Source organism: Hippichthys cyanospilos, chromosome 4 (genome assembly GCF_059441005.1).
Source record: "Hippichthys cyanospilos isolate Australia breed blue-spotted pipefish chromosome 4, RoL_Hcya_1.0, whole genome shotgun sequence".
NCBI lineage: Eukaryota > Metazoa > Chordata > Actinopteri > Syngnathiformes > Syngnathidae > Hippichthys > Hippichthys cyanospilos.
This window is the reverse complement of record NC_142372.1, coordinates 17,670,649-17,692,017: the sequence shown is the minus strand read 5'-3', so window position 1 is coordinate 17,692,017 and position 21,369 is coordinate 17,670,649. Positions and strand designations below refer to the sequence as shown.

Here is a 21,369-nt window from a genome sequence, read left to right as displayed (position 1 = left end):
ATCGGGTTGTCTTGGGACTTTCCATGTCACAACAAATCCAACTCGTAATTTTGGCAGGATAACCACTGATGTGGTCAAAGGCCCTCAAGTACTTAAATAATTAAGTTGGGGTCATACATGCCAAACACCAAAGTGCGTCACGGGGTACTGTTTTAACCACGCCTCCCCGAAAAATCAGGAAAACTCAAACAGCTTACTATTACAGTCTGTGTATATATCGCCACAGTAAACTACAACACATTTATCTGCCTTTTCTCTGTTTTCATAATAGTTCTTCAAATACAGATATTGTACTTTGAAGCTCTGCATTCACTCTCCAGAGTCTTTCACAGGCTATCTCTAATTCTTGGGAACCTAGCAGGCTGCTTCTCTCACGTTCCATATTCTGGTTTGAGGCAGGTCAAATTAAGACAGGCAGAGGGAAAATGTTCCTAAAATACGGGAGTTCTGTCGTCAGTGGTTTGGAAATAACTCGGGTTTGTGGCGACAGATGTGGAGCATGAAACACCATGCTGCAACCTTTGTTTAAAGCTCGTTGCACCAAAAGGCACCAGCACAACAAACTTATTTCAGCAAATAAAACAGGCACCTGCCCGAGAACGTAAAATGTCAAGCTTTGCGAGGGGGACCGCGTCAACCAACAAATTACTGATTAAAAGGCAGCTTACTGTGGAGGCGTCATCCACACAAGTACGTAAATATGATCAAATAGAGGCACGCTGGAGAGAGATCACTGAAGGGTCACCTTTTACATAAAAGGTGTACCCGTATAAAATGCCCCCCAATATTATTTAATAACTAGGCCTACGATTATATACCGAATATATATATATATATATATATATATATATATATATATATATATATATATATATATATATATATATATATATATATATATATAATATTATATTATAAAACATACATAACACAACTGGTCATCAGGAACACATTTATCTGCAAATTTTTTAAATGTATTCCTTGTTAATGAAAAACTAAATCTTACACATTGTCCCTTTAAATACCAATCGAACTGAAACACCGACTAGTTGAACATTTGAATGTTTAGAGGTCAAATTTGATCAAGTGTGAAGGTGAACTGTCACCAATTATACTGTACGTTGTTTCTTTGTGTTAAATGAATTAGTCAAGAACCTTCTAAACGGAAAATTCAAGCTATTCACGCATGGTATTGCACAACTGTCAATTGAAAGTCATTGCATTTCATAAAGCAACATCCGCATTATAAACCTGAAAAAACGTTTATTTGCAAAGCTGCAAAAGGTGCATCTTTTATACAATTGAAATGATAAAACATTGTTTTGATGAATATTTTATTTGTTTACTGAGTAATGCCACAAATATTACTTGATAATTTTCATGGGTTACATGTTAATTTATACTCTTCAAGAAAATTCTGAATAATGAACACAACACTTAAAGTGTGGTCCCAAACTATTTACTACTACTGTAAATGTGACATAGTTGGTACTGTAAAGGTGAAATGTGCTTTGCTAAAAAGGCACCAATGCAAAACTGTCATTTTACATGCATCAAATATATTTATATACACACACACATACATTCCCTAGAAAGAGCCACAGACACCGTAGGCAAGTACTGTGACCTACGGGTGAAGTTTAAAACAACAAGGATGTCTGGAAAATGATACTTTTCCCTGCGTCACATGTATTCTTTATTCCTATTCATCACTTGCACGCAAATCCCTCCTTGGCCTCACCAACTGACCTTCTCCATCCCTCCTCTCCTTCCCGGAAGATGCAGCCATCTGACGCTAGTTTGCTTCTCCATCCCACACCAAACTGCGAACTTTGATGACGGCGTTTCTAGGGAACCCAGCCTTCTATTTTTATGTTGTAAACAACTGGCCGAGCAATAGCGCTCCGTTCCTGTGAGTCGTGTAGTCTTGGGGCACCCCCTGCTGATGAAAAGAGTTGAGTGCGCAGACCAAAGCCTGGAAAAAAGGAAATTAAAGAGGACAGTGAAAAGGTTGGCCAAAACGATGACCAGTTGGTGGAAGAGCCTTTTTTTTTTTGGTCCTTAAAACACTTCTACTCCCAAATTGATTTGTTACCTTTTTTATTGAGTACCACGAGAACGCTCTGGTCAGTTTTGACAACATAACTGAGTCTGTACACCTCAGTGACAGCCTGAGTGGGTAAACCACTTGGAAGAACTGGGTCAGACAGTTAGACAGACAGATGTGAGAGGAGGAATTTAGCACGGGAATCCAAGACAGATCAGTTTCAACGTGATATTCCAATGGTTCTCATCAGCACAGTGATCTGCTTCACCTTTGGCTTCCTGTCCATCCCCAATTTAGTGGGGACGTGAACTGGCTTGATTTTTGCCCACAAGAAATTGAGGCTTGCTTTTAGACTTGGTGTTTTGACTTGATTTATGACTTGCAAATACTCTACAGTCAACTCACACTCTTAGATTGAGCTAATTTCAATTCACCCACAAATATATTGACTCTGTGACTGCATTCCACTCTCCCAACATTTTCCCCCTAACCCTTCTCTACCATTTAGCTCCCCCCATCTATTTAAAGAGGAAGTCAACCCCACAATTTTCTTGCCATTAACATGTTCAAAATACATATACCAGTCTAAACACAACATTCTGATTAACATGGCGATTGTTGAAGATGACTTGAGCATCAAAATTCACTCATTTTGGCCATCTCAGAGGCTGGCCATATTTCCACCTTCTGTCGCCCCCTCAGATGGATTAAAATGGGTGGGTTTTGCTGCTGAATTCATACTCCCAAAACGCAATTTTTAATCAAAATGCCACACTTAGAGTATTTCAGTTCCAAGCAATACATCTATCCATTATCTTAAGCGCTTATCCACATAAGGATCATGGGAGCGCTGGCTTTAGGTTTCCCCCCGCATTCCCAAAAACATGAACTGTAGATGTATTTGAGACTCCAAATTCCCCTTAGATGTGTATGTGAGTGCGATTGCTTGTTGGTTGATGTATGCCTTGCGATTGGCTATCGATCAGTTCAGCATGTACCCTGCCTACTGTCAGAAGACAGCTGGGATAAGCAGTAAAGGGATAATAAGCAATAAAGATAATGATGGATGTATATATATATATATATATATATATATATATATATATATATATATATATATATATATATATTTATTGTGTGTGAGAGTAATGAATTGTTCTGCCTGACAATATCTGAAGCTTGTTAAATCAAAGGAAGTAAATGATACTTTTTATATCCATTTTAAAACCGTTTCTTTATTTATTTATTTTAATCTTAATGACCTAGAATACATTTCTGCTACAGAAATGATTATTATAATATTATAATCACTGTCCCATCTTTAGTCGAACGCCTGCAAAATTCAGTTTACCACATTCCACCAGTAGGAGGAGTTGGTGCTTCATGCTGGCAGCATGTATCACGTGCGGGCAATACTTCTGACGTCACGGCTCTATACTAGGTGACATCCCTGTTTGTGAACTGTGAGAAACCTAGAACGAGCACAGGTGCTATCCCAAGGTGGAAATGGACCTAAAAAAAGGTGCAAGATTGTGTGTAAACTGAAGAAGATGGTTGGCAAGGCGAGTTAGCTCTTTCAGAGCTAGCCTGTGTAGGAGCATGTTTGTCAATCATCTGACGTATTTTCGACACACAAGGTTGTTATGCATATACTATATGAAAACAGGCACACAATCACCAAGCTAATGGTGCAATTAATTTGGCTGTGATTCGATGGATTCCCAGGGCAATTAAGTCATTTCTGAGTCCAGCCTACAGCTAGAATTTTAATGCAACCTACACTTTGCTCATTATTGTACAACTGTGCGCAAGCTGGACCTGGTACACACGCTCTCCTCATCCTCTATGCATGCTAATGCGAACGCTTTTATTCTGAATATTTGGCCACAAGAAAATCTATGTATCACAACCTCATAAATGTTGGTGGTTTTTAGAAAATTATGGAAACTAAAAAAATCATTTAAAAAACAAAATAGGTTGCCATCCATCCGTCCATCCATCCATCCATCCATCCATCCATCCATCCATCCATCCATCCAATAGACACTTTTTTCCACTAGGGTTGCCGGTGCCTATTCCAGCCGTCGGGAGACACCTTGGACTGGTTGCCAGCCAATCGCAGAGCACACAGACACAAACATCCATTCACTCTGACAATCACAAGGGCCATTTGGCACATCTAATACACCTACCATGCATGTTTTTGGAAATGGGGAGGAGACCGGAGTGCACAGAGAAAACCTACACGGCCACAGGGAGAACAGCAAACTCCATACAGAAAGGCCAGGATGAGCTGGAATTTAACCTGGGACCTTCAAGCTGTGAGGCATACATGCTAGCCAGCCACCATGCTGGCCTGTTTAAGTTCAATTTTGGCAAAAATCTTGGTACCATTTGCCATCCCTTTGTACAGATTTGTCCTTAAAAAAAAGAGCAACTCAGGGGACATATGGCCTTGAAGGTATATTGCAGCCAGCTCCAAGGGCCTGAAGGATTATTTTAAATTATAATTGCCTTTGGTGTGCCTGAGGGTGATAGAGATATGTTCAGAAAAATGCAAATCATATCTTTCAATGTTCTACTATTTTAAATATGGTATATTCACATGACAGCGACATACAAAAACAGAAATGGAAACACTTTTTTCCCCTCAATTCTTTCGTAAGTCGACAGCGTTGTCAGGATGATCTCTTTTTACATGTGTGGACAATCCTTATTGGCATTTGTCTCTGAATTTAAAACCCAACTTTCAAACCCTAACCAAAGTTTAACACAAAAGTTTGAAACCCTAACAATTGGTTGAAACCCGAGATTAAAACCCTTAGCCTAGTTTAAAACCCTAACCTTAACCACTTTACATGTAATGAAGGCAACAAGGCTCATAGGCTAGAGAAAAAAAAGATAATGTTTTTGTCTACTTTGAAATGCATGTAATTGGTAACGATTGTACTCCTCTCCTGGAGTAGCTGCAACTAATAACCCACTAAAGATAATGGAAACAGAACAGCTCCAACAAACACATGTTGTACAATTTCTCTCATCAAACACTGGTCTACGTTGACAACACTGCTTTTTTTGTATTTGGCCATCGGTCTGTCAACCATGGAGATGCATATAAGTACACAAGGTTCACATATTGTCAGCTCTTTTCAGGTAATTGTGCTTTTCCTATTTGTGGGAAGCTGACATAAGGGCAGATACATGACAAGTCATTATGCACTTGCATAGGAAAGAAGGGCCCTTTAGCAAGTCACTAGTGATTCTGAATTCTCATATAGTTCCTACTGTATGTTGTCATTTCCATGGCTGGGCTTTGTTCCCAGTGATAATGACTTTCAAGTTGTTTTTCTGTTAGAGTGATGGACCTTCTTATGGAGCCCCTTGACACCACACAAAAAAGATCTACTCTTAAACCTAAATTAGGAATTTATGGAAATTTTACATTCCCATCCCTTCTTTGCGGAGCCGTTCATTCCTTTTAGTTCAGTTGCAATGGTGAATTACTTGTTGATTCCATCTCAATATATGGTCCAAGGAAGATCATCATTGCCAGCTACGGAAAGTTCAGTATGAGTGTACCGGTACTCCTGCATTACATTTGAATATATGTGAAATGCAATCATACTTTATCATGAAGAATATTATTTATGATGTAAAACGGGATTGCAACAATATCTGTATTTGCACCTACATACTATTCATCTATACCTGTACACCAGCTTGAAAAAGTGCTCCAAATCAACCCACAGAGTCCGCCAACTGCAAGGTTCGCGCTGCCAAATGGATGATCAATTCAACTTGCATGCCAAAGTTGGCCGAGCCAGTCGTGGTCCAGTTATAAAGCGGTGCACGGTGATGTTGAGTAACGAGAAGTAAGCAACTGTGTAGTAAAGTACCACTCTGTAACAGTTTTATTTCATAACATGTAGTGTTCTCAGGAAACACTCTTATTTCTACTTGATTTCTTGTTGCCACACAAAGGCCAATAATGCATCCGTCTGAATTTTACATTTTTCTTTGTCTCATATTCTCCTGCAAAGCGTCTCCTAGTGTTGAAACCCAAACAACACATCACTGAAGTGAAGTTGTATTCTGGGTTACATAGACATTTCAAGACTGTTTGGAAAACATTTTTGAAATGGCAGTAATTGTCAGGAAATAGCTTGCCCCCCCCAGCGACGCTCGCCTTAGCTGAGCGTCTTTGTGTCCTCTGGAAAGCTCGCCACGATGCAAGCCCCTCGAAAAGATCATACAGCCACACCTGCTGATTTTTGTCAGTGCAGATGCTCCTTACCACCATGAAAAAGCAAATTATGCTCCATTCTCATGCAGTGTGTGGCAACTTCTTTAGTTCATCATCCTGCTTGTCAATCACCTTTTTAGTTAGTGTCACTTGTTAGACGGGAGGTGCCAATTCTCCCCCCCGCCTCACGTCGTCAGTCCAATTTTAATAGGCTACCCCGTCCACTGTCCCTCGGTATGAACGCAAACCAGTGTAGCGCCGACAAGGAACTGGGGACCTGGAACCCCGCGACCAGGGACTCAGAGTTCCTGGACCGTTTGGTGTGAAAGGGGCTTTAGTGTGCTTCGTCACATCAACATGTGAGACTTAGGAAAGCGCGCTTGTCGGAAAGACTGAGAAACACTCAAGTTCTCTTTGATCATGAACGCATGTGCACAGACAGAGATAAGTGAGACAGACTTTTCTGTGCAGTAAGCTTAATGTCCTATGGCTTCATATGTCTGTTCAGAGCAGAGGTGATGGTAATGTTGATGATAAAAGCAAAGCAAGAGGTAGAAATGTGACCGTCCCCAAGAAACACTGCTAGTTATTACACGGAAGGAAGAAAAAACTCATTTAAATTGAAGCACTTGGATGTTAGGGGCAATCCAAATTCCACAAGTCTCCTTACAGTTTTAAATCAAGCTCCCATCTATGTTGCTCCAAATTGCATCAAGCAATGCTTGATTGCTGCCAGATTGTGTCTGCTTAAAAGCACACTGAGGGAGCAGGCTTCTTACACTGATGCTCGTAGTGTTGATACCTCAGGCTATAATGTATGTAAATTGCATGCTTAGTTGAGGAAAATGAAGCAGCCAGGGATTACAATTTAACTAGGAAATGTTTTCTGTGGTCAAAGATCAGTTCTATTGAATTAAAAGAGATTAGAATCCATTTGCCTTGCAGTGATCTGGATTTGCAGAGGTCTGTTGGTGAAGCTTCTTCATTTAGCATTGAAGCGGCAACTCAATGGTCTAATACAACTCTACCACTAATTAGAATCTGCGATATTACAAGGGAATTGCAATTGCAAAAATTTACATTGAGCTAAAAAGTCTAGCGTAGCGATCGATTGGATAACGGAGAAGCCGCACTGGACTATAGGCCGAAGGTAATAACATGAGAAATTTCCGCAAAAAGATGGTACATGGAAGTTAACAATCATTAACTTGTACGATCATAAATACATCAAATAAATCATATATGCTGTGTACGGAATATAAAATTTACACATCACAAATTTACCCAAAATTTTATACATTCTCTTATTCAATTTAGACATATATATTTTTTTAATAATATGTTTTTAAAACTCTTTGAGCACAGCCATTGATGAACATCTTTTCAGTTCTATAGTTGTTCCATAAATTGAAACCTTGAACAGATACACACATTTGCTTGCTGGCCAGCATAAAAAGCAACAGATAAGGCGCACTGGACTATAAGCCACAAGGCTCAAATCATGAGGAAAAAGTCGCAGCTTATAGACCGAATATATATATATATATATATATATATATATATATATATATATATATATATAGTGTGTGTGTGTGTATATATATATATATATAGTGTGTGTGTGTATATATATATATATATATATATATATATATATATATATATATATGGGGGATTAAGTCATAATTTATAAGGCACTAACTATTTACTTCCTGCGGGAGCTAATTTTGCAACTAAACATCAGGGAGACTAACCGGCACACAGACAAAGATTGGTTGGAAAGTTTTATTTTAAAAAGTTGCTTGACGGCTCATTGGAAAAATGAATTAACACATTAGCTGTTTATCGATGGTGTACCATTTTCAAAGCAAACACTATGTCCACAGGGATTTGCTGCTTAGTGCTGAAACGTGGCCCCGATGCCTAAACGTTTAAGTGAGACGTTTTGAGGTTTTTTGAGAGAGAGAGAAAATACCTCTTCATACTTGTAGTTTGGTACCTGCAGATTCTCTTATTTGTGGAGTTTTTTTCACCTATTTTTTCCCCCATTCCCTTTTGTAGATAATCAGTTCAGATAATACCCCCACAACACACACACAAAATTGCACTGTGTCACACTGTCACACTGAGAGGTGTTTGGGCAAAACACGGTTACTGAGTTCATTACGGAGTTAAATGTCATCATCAAAGACTGCATGCTTGGATGTCTCTTTATCCAATTAATGTAAAACGGTTTAGGGTGCTTTCTTGCCTGTACAATCAATTGGAGACACAATAGCGATAAAATGCTTGGAGAGGGCGACCTTTTAACAACTGCGCGTCCAGTGACTGATTGACCTTTGCTTTAGTTTTGGGATAAGATATTCAACAGTCGTACCTCTTTTCATTTGACTCAACTGACATTTGCTCACTACGGAGTCCATTTTTCAAACATATCTGCCTACTTAGGCGGCTTGGTGGAGCAGTGGTGTGCACTCACAGTTCAGGGACCCGAGTTCAAATCCACCTTGCTCTGGACTTCCTGAATGGAGTTTGCATGTTCTCCCCACGCAAACAGACATATAGAAATTATAGGAAGACTGTCTTGGCATTACACTAAAATGAAAAATTATTTGTTTTCTGAGAAGGATGAAGAAAATACGCAGAGATGCACGTAACTGGTATGGAGGTACCCATCCACAACAAAAATCACCGATGCATAACATCGTCACTCATGACAACAACCGAGCGCGTGCTGAACATTTTTTTTCCCTGAAACGTGCCTCCAGGATGTGCCGTGACTTGAAGCACACTTTACCACTCATGTCCTCAGCTAGCACACAAAACTGGTGTGTTTGATACTGGGTTGAACATTTTCAGTCATCCTGTATTAGACAAGTAGCACGTGAACAAAGCTCAACTTATTGCTCACAAACAAGCTTGTCAAGAAGCAATTGCTTATTGTGCTCTTGCTTGGTGACGAGATAAACTGCAACAACGCGAGCTCTATGTAACAGTTTGCTCCTTGTCTTTCATAAAGCTAAGCATGCGCATCTCATGTCTTCCTATTCGGATGATATTTGTTCGTTTACTGAAGCGGCTTGTGCTGGCTGTTGGGGCTGTGTATTATTCTCGTGAATGTGTGAATGAGATCCTTTATATTGTCACTTTTACAGTGACGGAGAATTTACCTCTGACTGCCTTGGACTAATTAAACTGGGATCTGAACGTGCAAATCGTAACTGATGGAATTATGAAACTCTTCGAGGATGCAGGCTAGCTGTGTGCATGCAGCGGTTCGCTGCTAATGTGGGAGTGACACTAAGAAGGACATTGTTTTCAATGAAAGAAAGCGTGCCTCCTAACCCTGGTACTCATGTGAGTAACCCACAAAAAAAAAATACAAAAATGAGTGCAACTCTGAATATATGCAAGCGAGTAATGCCTTATCTATCTATGAGTAGTAAATTCTTTCCTCATGTAAATGAAATGGAGCAAGTATCACAATCCACAGGGAGCGAAACAGTTTAAAAACTTAATCCATCAATCATCTGTCCAACTTTGCACACATCCGTCATTGCCACTCACAGTGTTCTGTAGGAGGCCCATATTGTCAGGGAGAAGCCATGAGAGATTATACTAAACATGAACGAGATTCAAAACATGTACAGAAAATTAAATGCTAAAAATCTACCAGTTCTTGCATTAAAATGCTCAACTCAGCAGCTAGAGTCAAGACAATACCCCATTCAAAGACAGATGAGTGCTCTTGCTGTCACCTCTGATTCACTCTGGATCAGGACAGAAATTTGAAAAAAATGAAAGACAGGCTTAAAGGTGAATGTGGACACACCATTTTTTACAAATTTAAAACAAATTATATGTCAGCCCGCATATGAGCTGCATGGACCTCGATATCCATCATACTTGGGTGTAATGGGATTTCCTGGGTGAGCAGCACTCCTTTCGTGAATGGCACGCTGGGCCGCAGGTCAGAAGCTCCTACCCCGCCCCCCCTCACTGTCTCGCACACGTCAGCTTTGTTTGGGTGATTGATAGGTCATAAAAACAACAAGTGCCAAGATGACTGCCAAATAGGTTACTCTGCACTGTTTAATTCTATCAAATAAGAAAAAGAAAAATCACACTTGAATACTGATTACCCTTCCTGTTGACAGCTGACAATATAGTTTACTGTAAAGCTGTATTCTGAAGTTTTTATGAGTTTTAATCCCTTTCCAAATATTTACTAAAATATATGTGAATGCTGTTTCGGTTCATTATGTTACATGAGCCTCGTTTAGACGCGATAACTATGCATGGCCTTTAGGGGGAGACAGAGTACATTAAATTCATCCACCCATCACCAACCGACAGCATGAGCCACTTTCTTCATACAGGTATGATTTGAAAGTCTGTTAAAAACAAACAACGAAAAAACAAGCATCATCTACATTACAAGGACTATTGCATTTACTAATAGGACATCTAGTTATTGGAATTTGGAAACATTTTTTGAGTGGGAGGTGAATAAAATGCTGCATTTTGTAGACCTCTCGTTTTCTCCTGATGAATATTGCCTTTGTGGAAAATGAATTAAGGTGCAATGTCTACCCGTTTTTGCCCATCTCAGGTGTGGCCTTTTTGCTAGCTGCTGCCTACGGAAAATGACTTGACAGATGCTTAGGCAACTGCTCGCCTGTTTTCTTGGTTTTGTGTGTGACGTTCACAAGCTGAGTTGTGATTGGTTCTTACCTGAGCAACTGTGATGCCATCTTCAGTTGACAACATGTGACGAAATGGCTCTCCCATTAAAAGACGTGTCGATTTTGCTGCTCATTTCAAATTGCACAAACACATTATTAATGAGAATGTCGTTTTTAAAGTAGTTGGCACTCATTGACCTTTTTATTGTCAGATACTGTAAATGTTTTATGACTTCCTAAATGTCATTTGAGACATTAGGTATTTTTATATTTAATATATATATATATATATATATATATATATATATATATATATATATATATATATAATTTTTTTTATTTTTTTTTATTTTTATATTTGCAGTATTTTGCCCAGTTGTTTGATCAATATCTAAGGCATATCACATTGAAGGGAAGCAGTGAAAGAGGACATTAAGAAGCTGAAATTTCACTTACATGTCAAATTTCAACATGGCACAACCACTTAGTTATCACACTACCAGGAGTTTGCCATCCCTTGGCTAAAATACTGCAAGAATGATTTGAAAGAAAATGACTTAAAAATGGTCAAAATATTGAACAAGGGTGAAAGACATCAAAAGTTCCATCCACCCTCACTAAGGTTGCAGGTGGTGCTGGAGCCTATCCCAGCTGTTTTCAGGCAGTAGGCGGGGTACACTGAAGTGGTTGTCCAGTACAATCGCAGGGCACGGATGGTTAAGATGCCTAAATTGATCATATACATAACAACCATCCACACTCCAAAACAGACATAAGGGCAATTTTAAAGAGTCCAATATAGCTGTCATGCATGTTTTTGGGAATGTGGGAGGAAAGCACAGTGGCCAGACAAAAATTGTTCCGCACAAAACCGTGACCTCTCCTCTGTGAAGCAGATGTATTAACCGCCAGACGAGCTAACCACAAAAGTTGAGTAATTAAGAATTTTTTTTCTAATAAATCATATCTATTTCTAGATTAACAGAAAAAAAGTGGACAACTATTGAAGAGTTTATCTCAGTCTCATTTTAGGATGCACTTCTGGTGCAAAATGTTGACTTATCAAAAGATGAAACAGTGCAGAAGATACACATTTATACAAGAGATTCGAGCATGTCAGTGCGTTGTATTCCAGCGCCCACAGAGAAATGTATCCCCTCAACATGGGGCTGACGTTACAGCTGGCTGTTGCTGATTGACTAATTTAATTGTCTCTCCACAAAGCAATGATATCCAAGTACTTATGGACAAAAAAAAAAAAGATTATAATTTTTTTTTAGGTTTTACAAGACAACATATCTTTGTTTTACTTCTGGAACTATTGTCTAGTTAGCTGTTGGCTGACTGTTCCCTTGCTCATTTATGACCATATTGTATTCACCATGTTGTATGGTTAATATTGTCAAATGGTAATGACGCTTTAACATTCGCAGAAGCACAAAGAGCTGAAAGAGAAAAGCTGTTACACAATAGGGAGACAAGAGCTATTGTGTTCGTGTACCGTGAACACGTCTCGTCAAAGAGAAACCTGCCTTTTCCTTCCTCAGTCTGCCTGTCAATCTCCCAGGCCAGACTCCAACCTAGTCCAAGTGTGACCCTCGCTCATATAAATAATTTATACTTTGCCAGAATTACATTTGCCATGTCACTGTCTGCACTGGGAGGGACAGTATTCTCACAGGGTACAAGGCAGGGATGGAATAAATTTAGTAATATATTCTGTATACCCCCCCCCCCCCCCCTTTTTTTTTTTTTTTTTTTAGATCTCAACAGTCTCTGTCTCCAACCATGGTCTACTACATTTTGTTTCAATGGATTGGATTAACACAGATTGCAAATCTTCACTTGAACATTGCACACTAACCCAAGATTGAATCCGCCGCCTCTGGAGTTGCATTCAAAAATGAGGGGGGAAAGTCAAACAAAGCAGCAAAAATTGGTCATAAAAGCCGGGTAAGCGCTTGATTTAGTGTGGCGATAAAGAGCGGAGAGGTGGTCATTCATCAAGAAGGCTGCTTCACCAGGAGAGGCCCTGTCACAGTCCCCAGCAAGCCTGGGAGCCATTTGGAGGCAGAGAACCTCGAGTTGCCCCCGAAGCCTCTTTTGTTCCGATGTCTTTTCCAGATGGATACATTTGAGCCTTCCATGGGTGACAAGTGCTTTGTCTTTGCCGCTCCCAAACTCAATCTTTAGAGCGGTACCCAGGGATGGATTATGTTGGCAGCAAAGCAGAGATGCAGTCTTAGCGAGGCTTACGGATTGCTACACAACCAGATGAGAGGGACGGAAAGGCTCGGAACATGCAATGCTGTGAACTTTGGCCCTCGGCAGATTTGGCAACGCGCTTTACTATCTGATATTTTGGCTGACTGATGTATTCATTGTAAAGACTAAAATGAAAACAAAGCAGCTTACTCTTGGGTCAAATTAACCAGTTTTTTTTTCCTTCCTCCGTAGTGCTTGTCAGAGATATGTAGGGTGGGGCGGGGGTCTACATTCCCAGGACACTTCATTAAGTACACCTGTACACTCTAACAAGAACAAATACAAGGTCTGCATCACAAATATAGTCTTTATAAATACATAAAAATGTTCCGTCTTGGTGCTGTGATGACTTGTACTACATCATATTAAGAGGTGTTTCAAATATGCATGAGTGGTACAAATTGTGACTATTGTTGTAAAGGTAAAAGTAATTACATTGTGGAGATGTCTACGTATTGTAAACAAAGTTTTTCGACCAATTATATTTTTTCCTTGTTTTCCATCTCAAGGTCAATGTACAAGTGGCCTTCATCCTCATTAGTAACTGCTTTGTGCCTTTCTAGTATTTATTTTTCCATTACAGACTTTCAAAAAGACATTTCACAATGACAACTTTGGTATGCTAATAGAACAACTACTTGTTACTGGTCAAACTCATTTTTCAGGGGCCACATGTACAAATATACTGTAGGCATATAGACAGCGAAGAACTAGTCCAATATATACAGTATATATAAATTTGAAAGTTTGGCACTCCAGACATGAGTTAAAAAGTCAAAATTTTACAAAAACTCCCTAAATCAAAACATATGACATAGAGTAAAGATACATTCACTGTTCATATAATAAAGGAAATGGTGGTGAACTGTGAGAATGTCATGTAAGTGCCGTGGCAGCCACATGGTGAGAGGCAGGAAGCCAGGCATCTTATATCGAGAACACTTATTTTATAATAAATTGAGCAATAATATTTCAGAAGGTGATATATAATCATATAAATATGTATAATTAAACGTGGAAAGTTTTAAACAGTAGAATTCTGACCTTTTAACAAATGTACTGAAGTGGATAAAAAAAAGTTAAGGCCACTTTATGCACAGTTTGACAGTTAATTCAGTGATTCTTTTAAATAACACTAGAGGGAGCCCATGTATCAAACAGAATCACTGTAGTCTAGATTACTTGAACAGCACATTCCAATAATTCTTTGAGTTTCTGAACAGTCGGATTGGTTCAGAGTCTGCTTGGGAGTGTACTCTATTTCCAAACTCACTACTCAGCCACGCTGTCTGTGTCGTGGTCCGTCTTAATAATACGTTTCTTAAAGAAACTAAGAACTTTCAGCTTTCGTTGATTATGGTGGCACCATGTGGACAAAAGTGGTATCTTTGCCAAATAGAAAACTACATTTTCACTGTGAGGACTAGCGCATGGCGTCGGGTAATCCTAATTCCCAGGTTACCTGGAGTTGGAATTAATCACATTTCTATTTGTACTAGCTGTGTGAAAGATGAGTAGCGATGAGGTAATGAATCTAATTACAGTGCTCTCTTGCTACTTCAAGCTTCATCTTTTGCGGCCTTGGTGCGTTGTGTTTTTTTTTTTTTTTTCATTAAAAAAAGCTATATTACAAAAAGACATGAGTTGAGTGTAATCACACGTGCCACCGGCACTCCTCGGACATTGACCTAGAGTGGAGCCTGTAGCTGACCAAACGTAATAACAGAGAAGCAGATTTTACACTTGAAATTCCAATTTATTACAAAAGCACTCTAGGTAATATCTTCCCAACTTTCTTTTATCTTTATTGATCTACTTCTGCCGCAATTCTCACTCGTGTTTGGGCTTCACCCAGAGAATGCGCCCTGTACTGTACTCAACAGTCAACAACTTGAACCAGCTTGGCCGGGCGTCACTCACTTTCGGGTTTTCTTACAAGACACGTGATCGCCCCCCGGCGAGACATCGACCATTGAGGGCAGGAGTGGATTATAACTCCTGAGTGAGGTGATGTATAGCAATCACTGCATTTGCAGTCTTCTTTATGTCAGGGTTCCTGCCACCCTCCTCACAGTAAAAGTAATGCCAAGACAACAGTACCGATTCAACTAGTTGTAAATCAGTATTTCATCAGAACAGTTTTGAAAATATTTGCGATTGTTGAAAAGTTCTTTTTGTATTCTTAGCTCCAGCATCATTAATGGTTTCCTTTTACCTGTTTCGCCCTTAGCACAAATGCATAAGAATAGCCAATAACCTCAAAACATTTTTGTTTCATTTTTAAAATTGTGCATGGACAGAGATTTTATTTTCAAAATTACCATTCATTTGGTGTTGGCATTTGAGTAGATTATTTTCCTTGACATTAAAACAAATGTGCTTTCCAAAAGAATAGTATGTGCTCTTGACTGGATTACGGCCTCTGTGGAAAGGAACAATTACTAGTGTGCAGAAAGTGTTGTTGATTGATCTGTACCAGTATGATTTTTCAGTGCCCGGGACAAGAAGACAGACATTCTAACGAGCACAAATCTCATTCAAATGAGGAATGTATGCGTTAGGCTGACAAGAACAATTCATTCAACTTCTCAATCTTTCTACGGCTTGGACAGCCGGGAATGATGATCCTCGCCCAATAGCTCCCAAAACAGCCCGACTGCACATTGAGCTCGGTGGTCTTGATGTGACGTCATAGTAATGCGTGAGGGGAATTGGGACTATAATATAGGACAGCCTGACAATATGAACCATCGGGTGATAAATTTGTCATTTGTTATGAATTCTTTTTCACGGTTGGTGAGTCTCAGAGGCGTTGTCCTGGGAAGTATGTTGCTTGGTAACCAAGCGCTCGTCTAGAAGGTCACTGCTGAGATTTTGGAGCTGTGAAAAGCACCATTATCGAGATAGTTTTTGTTCATATTAAGTGGCATTGAACAAGTCTTCTCTTCTTACCAAGAGGCTAAATGAAAATGTTTTTCTTCTGTGTTGACCTGTTTTTTTAACTTCCGTCACCCTCATCGGATTCTTGTTCGCACATACAACAAATTTGAGGCATCAAAGCCTCTCATAATATATTTTGAGTGCTCCTGGTCTTGATCTTGGAATTACTTCAAGTGGTGTCAATTAAGTAATCTGAGACTTTGGGTTGAACAGTTTACCGCTACCAGAAGTTCAAGAATGGATCAAGTGCGGGGCCCCTTTATGCCGCTTTTCTTGTCGGAATTAATATAGCAATTCTTTACGGGCCCCACTTCAGACATCTTCACATGCTCCCCATCTGTTTCAAGTGCTTTTTTTCTGGTTGTGTTAATGGCACAGATAACATCACAAGAGTGGTTGGAGATTCTGTGTGTCAGGATCAATAATGGTTTGAAGTTGCGCCAATATGCTGAGAATAAGAAATGGACCTTTTGACTTGTACACAACTTACTGTTGCTTATGAAGTGTCTCCATGGCTGCGGCATGAACGGAAAGATGGAGACCATTCTGAGGATTGTTAAAGTACGTTTCCTAAATGGAACTGCTTAATTAAAACCACTTGTTTGCAAACCTTCGCATTAGTCATGTTGTAGGGATGATGGACAGCTCCAATGAAAGTTGATGGCAACGGCAGATGTGAGCGCAATGCCATCTGTTTGTATAGCTATCACAGTGTTTTAGTTCTTTTTCAAGCACTAACTGGTTTTGACAAGAATCCGCATGTCCACTTATAAGTTAAGATGACTTCGTCTGCGGGGGCATGTTTTCATGGTAAATGTGGCAGTAGGAGCGTTTTTGTCTTTTTAAAATCTATAAATTATGCCATTGATTCATGGGGATTGAAATACATTCTTTGTTTGTAATATGGGGACTGAAACATGTTTTGTCATTGGAAATATTGCAGTCATATCTATAAACAGCCTTCATGAACTTCACTTTAGAGTTGATGGACAGACCTAACTAAACATTTTCATCGCTACTCGTTTTTCCAGCGACAGTGTTCCCTCATTTTTCACGGTTAATGGGGACCAAAAACCTCCCGCCAAAAGTGAAATCCACGACGTAGGCCCCCTCCTTCACCCCCCTGGAATATTCATACATGTGTATGTGGGTACCACCATTTTTTAAATGTGAAATGTATTTATACTTTACATATTTAAGACAAAGATTACTGCAGTACACATTTACTGAAACTTTATGAAGTAACTGTACTCTTATCTCTTCTCCTTTCCATGTGAGAGGGGGGGATTAGTTGGTAAATGGTAAAAACAAATGGTAAATGGACTTTCACTTATATAGCGCTTTACACTAATTAGTCATTTACCTACTGATGACGCAGCATCAGGAGCAACTGGGAGTTGAGTGTCTTGCTCAAGGACACTATGACATGGTCTTGATGATCGGGGGATCAAACTCACAGCCTCTCAGTTGGGAGACGACCACTTTACCACCGAGCCATGCCATTTAAAGTTTATTGTTTAGGTTAAGGCCTAAACGCATGTTTTCTCTTGCTGACAATCAAAATGACATCACATGTTCTGAAGGCTCGGGTAATAACCAATCACGGCTCACCTATTGGTAATGTGAGTATGGCAAGCTGGGCTGTAATTGGTTATGAGCCTACAACACTTTTGATATCATTTTCAGTCGACAAGTCGCGAGGTGCAAAATGTATTTTTAAAAGTATTAACTGTACATGAAAAATAATTGTCATCACATTAAAATAACTATTAGTGAAAATGGCTAAATAAGTGGACTAGTTCCAGTTTAATATCCACTCAAACTGGCAGTTTTTTTTTTTAAAGGAAATATTATATCAAGAGCAATTCCAAGCATCTCTATTTAAAACTATGCAGTCACATACATACTTTGTATTCAAGGACAAATCATACTTATATGCATGTGAATTGTCTGGAGGAGTAGAACAAAAACAAGAAAGATACACGCTTTTCGTAAGTGGGAAATGGTAATGAGTTTGGCCATCGTTCCCTAAGTACTTCTACAGATATGATTATATCATGGCCCTGGCATCTTTAATCACATATTTCCCCTCTCCTCTCTTATCGTTTGCAAATTAGCATCGTCGGTTCATAGGAAGGGTCGACGGCAGGAGGAATAACAACAACCAAAAAAGGTATGAACGTTTTTTCTTTTTGTTTCCTCCCACATTAGGAAATCATGTCATATTTATGAGACATCACTGTCCATTTAAAATTTGCACAAGTACCTGTTGTTAATCTCAAGATGAAGGCGCACTCAGGTTATAGTGAACTTGTTGCTGAAGCGTGAGGAAGGTCTGAGAGCAATATGCACATCATATCAGAAACAGGTTATAAATATAAAAGTGCTTGTCCTGAAGCCCAAGGCACTTACATACACAATGTTAAACTGGAGATGCAAAAGAGGAGTGTGTGAATAGACCATATTAACCATATGTCAGATTCCTGCAGCATGTTCCCTAAAGATGTTTTACACATGATTGTGAAGTTTGTGTCCCGTTTTTATCTGCACACGAATGCCTATTCTGTCAGTTTTGCCACCATCTTTTTCCCCTCACTATTTGCCTTACATTCCCTAGGACAGCGTATGTTTCACTATAGCATGACATTGTTTGTCGGTGTATCTATTTGAAATACATATAACGATATCTACAATTAATACCTAAACACATGTTTTCTCTTGCTGTCAACAGAAAATGAGGGGGGGCTCAAGACTTTGACCTCAATGTCAGAGGCCTCAAGACATTTATATGATTCAGCCGCCCAAAAAACTGCAATGATCAAATTCGATCATCATTCAAAAAATAAAACAATACAGAAAAAAAACACCAGTCTAAACATCAGGTTTTCGCGGTACTAACAACTACAACCAATATTTATCAATATTTATCATTTTCATCACTTTTTTCACCATTAATACTGTATGACTTGTAACCTTAAACAACACATTTTAAATGAGTGGAAGTAAAAACAACGTGATATAAAATGTTTGCATAAGTGCGCCTGCCCACATAAACTGGGCCATTGCCATGTTCAGAAAGAACCAATCACTTTCTAACTTATGTTAAGTGGGAGTTGGCACTTACCTGCCACCTTTTCAATGCCTCAGAATAATGCCACATTAATTTCTGGTGTTCTAATGGGCTTTTCCTTACATACCTTTTGCTTTCTATAAAATGAGTGGGGATTTTGTGCTAAATGTTGATGTTGTTACCACCGCGTTTCACTGTACATTTGGTTTTCTTTTGGTGATCGTCAATGTTGTGTACAGTCCAAATTTCGAACAAAAATTTCTACGTTGGTCTCATCAGACTCAACCAAAATATCCCAAAAAGATGAATACAAGGTTGAATGTTATTATGCTTTCAAAGCAAAGATGGTGGCCAGTTTGCAATGTGAATAGGGCCAGTGAAAAGTACACCCACCTCTTTGAGATAGTATATATGCATATATATATATATATATATATATATATATATATATATACGCGTGTGTGTATGTGTATAAAAGAAAGGGAAATGACTGTTCACTTGGCTGTACCCTTGGTCCCTTGCTCTTTGTTAAAACCATATCTCCGCCGCTCCATTGCCCTCAGCTACATTAAATCCCATTAAATTCACCTTCATTAAAGCGGTCCTCTCCACGCTAGTGCGGGGCTCTCAAGGACAGAGCAGTAATGAGCCTGGGCTGGCTGTAACCTTGAAGAGCACAGGTTTTCATTTCCAAATCAATAACTTATGGTTCAAAACTGCCACTAGATCTTGGCTATCATTTTCCAGCGTTAATTGTCTCCCCAGCGGTAATAAGCTATTTAACTGTATGCAGCCCTGTTGATATTGCATATTGCTTTTAATTTGTTTTGTTTATGTTACAACATAGATGGGGTAACTTGGAGTAGGAGGGGGGTTTCAAAGAGTCTCAGTAATTACTTTTGACGCAATTACGGCAACACCAAGCAGAGGGCAGTAAGCTGGGATGTTTCCTCATTTCTCCTCCGAGTATTGCAAACCAGTGTCATCATTCAAACTAAAAAGGTAGAACTATAAGAAAAGGCCTTCACAACAGCTTTATACAGCAAAATCTGCTGTTGGAAGTAGTTCAACAAATCAAAATGAAAAAAAAAAGTAACTCATGGATTAAGTGAATGACATCAGGCACAAGGGGAACAGAAAAGTCTTACCTCTAATAATGAGAATTTTTTTACCATTTTCGCCAACACTTGCCATGTATAAGTGAGATTTTCCCTTTATGAGCGTTTGCAGTTCCTGACATTATGTGGAATGTGTCCTGTGACGATAATTTCTGCTTGACATGTTCATAATGTGAAGTATTGGAAGTTTTTATGAAATTGGAAGGACGGCAGCTGTGGTGACCGCTGGAGCTTAATTTCTTTAATCAACTTCTCACTCAAATGAGGCTTTATTAAATTACAAAAGATCACATGGTGGGAAGAGAGCAGATATTGCCCAGTATTAAAAAAAGACACACGCATAAAAAAGCAGTGTGGGATAATTAAATGAAATTAATAAAAACCATCCACTAGGAGAGAGGAAACAAATGGAAACACGGAGCCATTTTCATGGTTGGCTCTCTTTCATTCCTTCTCATTAGAGTAGCAGGAAATTTAGTATTGGGAATCATGAACAGAAAAATGGGCTACATTGAGTGTAAGAAATGCAACCCATTTCCCCTGCTGTTATATTCACGTTCAGTGAACATTTAAAAAAAAAAAAATCTAGCATTTGTCTTAAATTAGGATTTACGCACTCCCTGTGTCTTCATGGTTTGCGCAGCCATTTTATGTGCTGGACTTTTATAGACTGTCAAACCCATTAGGGATTAGATATTGTACAAAAATTAAATAAGATAGTGAGCTATACAATTCATCCATTCATTTCATGTGACCAAACCCTTTTGCATTCTGTCGCTTTCTTTAGTGGGAGGCAGAGGGAACAATTGTCAAACAATACATCCCGCCATATTGCCATAGCGATCTAATATGCAATTATTTCCTTCAATGTTCTCTTCAACATGTTTTATTTAACAAACAACTATATAAATAAACAACATCGGCCTTATGTATTCTAATATGCAATTATTTTCTTCAATGTTCTCTTCAACATATTTTAATTAACAAACAACTACATAAAT

General features: G+C 39.0%; 1 long non-coding RNA gene across 1 annotated transcript in view; it reads left to right on the top strand.

Annotated features, from left to right (window-relative positions):
* The window catches only part of LOC148424845 (uncharacterized), a 29,418-nt gene extending 16,087 nt beyond the window's left edge, over window positions 1-13,331 (top strand). Inside the window, exon 3 of the long non-coding RNA XR_015865468.1 lies at window positions 12,739-13,331. This is a non-coding gene — a long non-coding RNA (uncharacterized LOC148424845). The remainder of the gene's footprint in view (window positions 1-12,738) is intronic.
* Window positions 13,332-21,369: the final 8,038 nt, after the last annotated feature.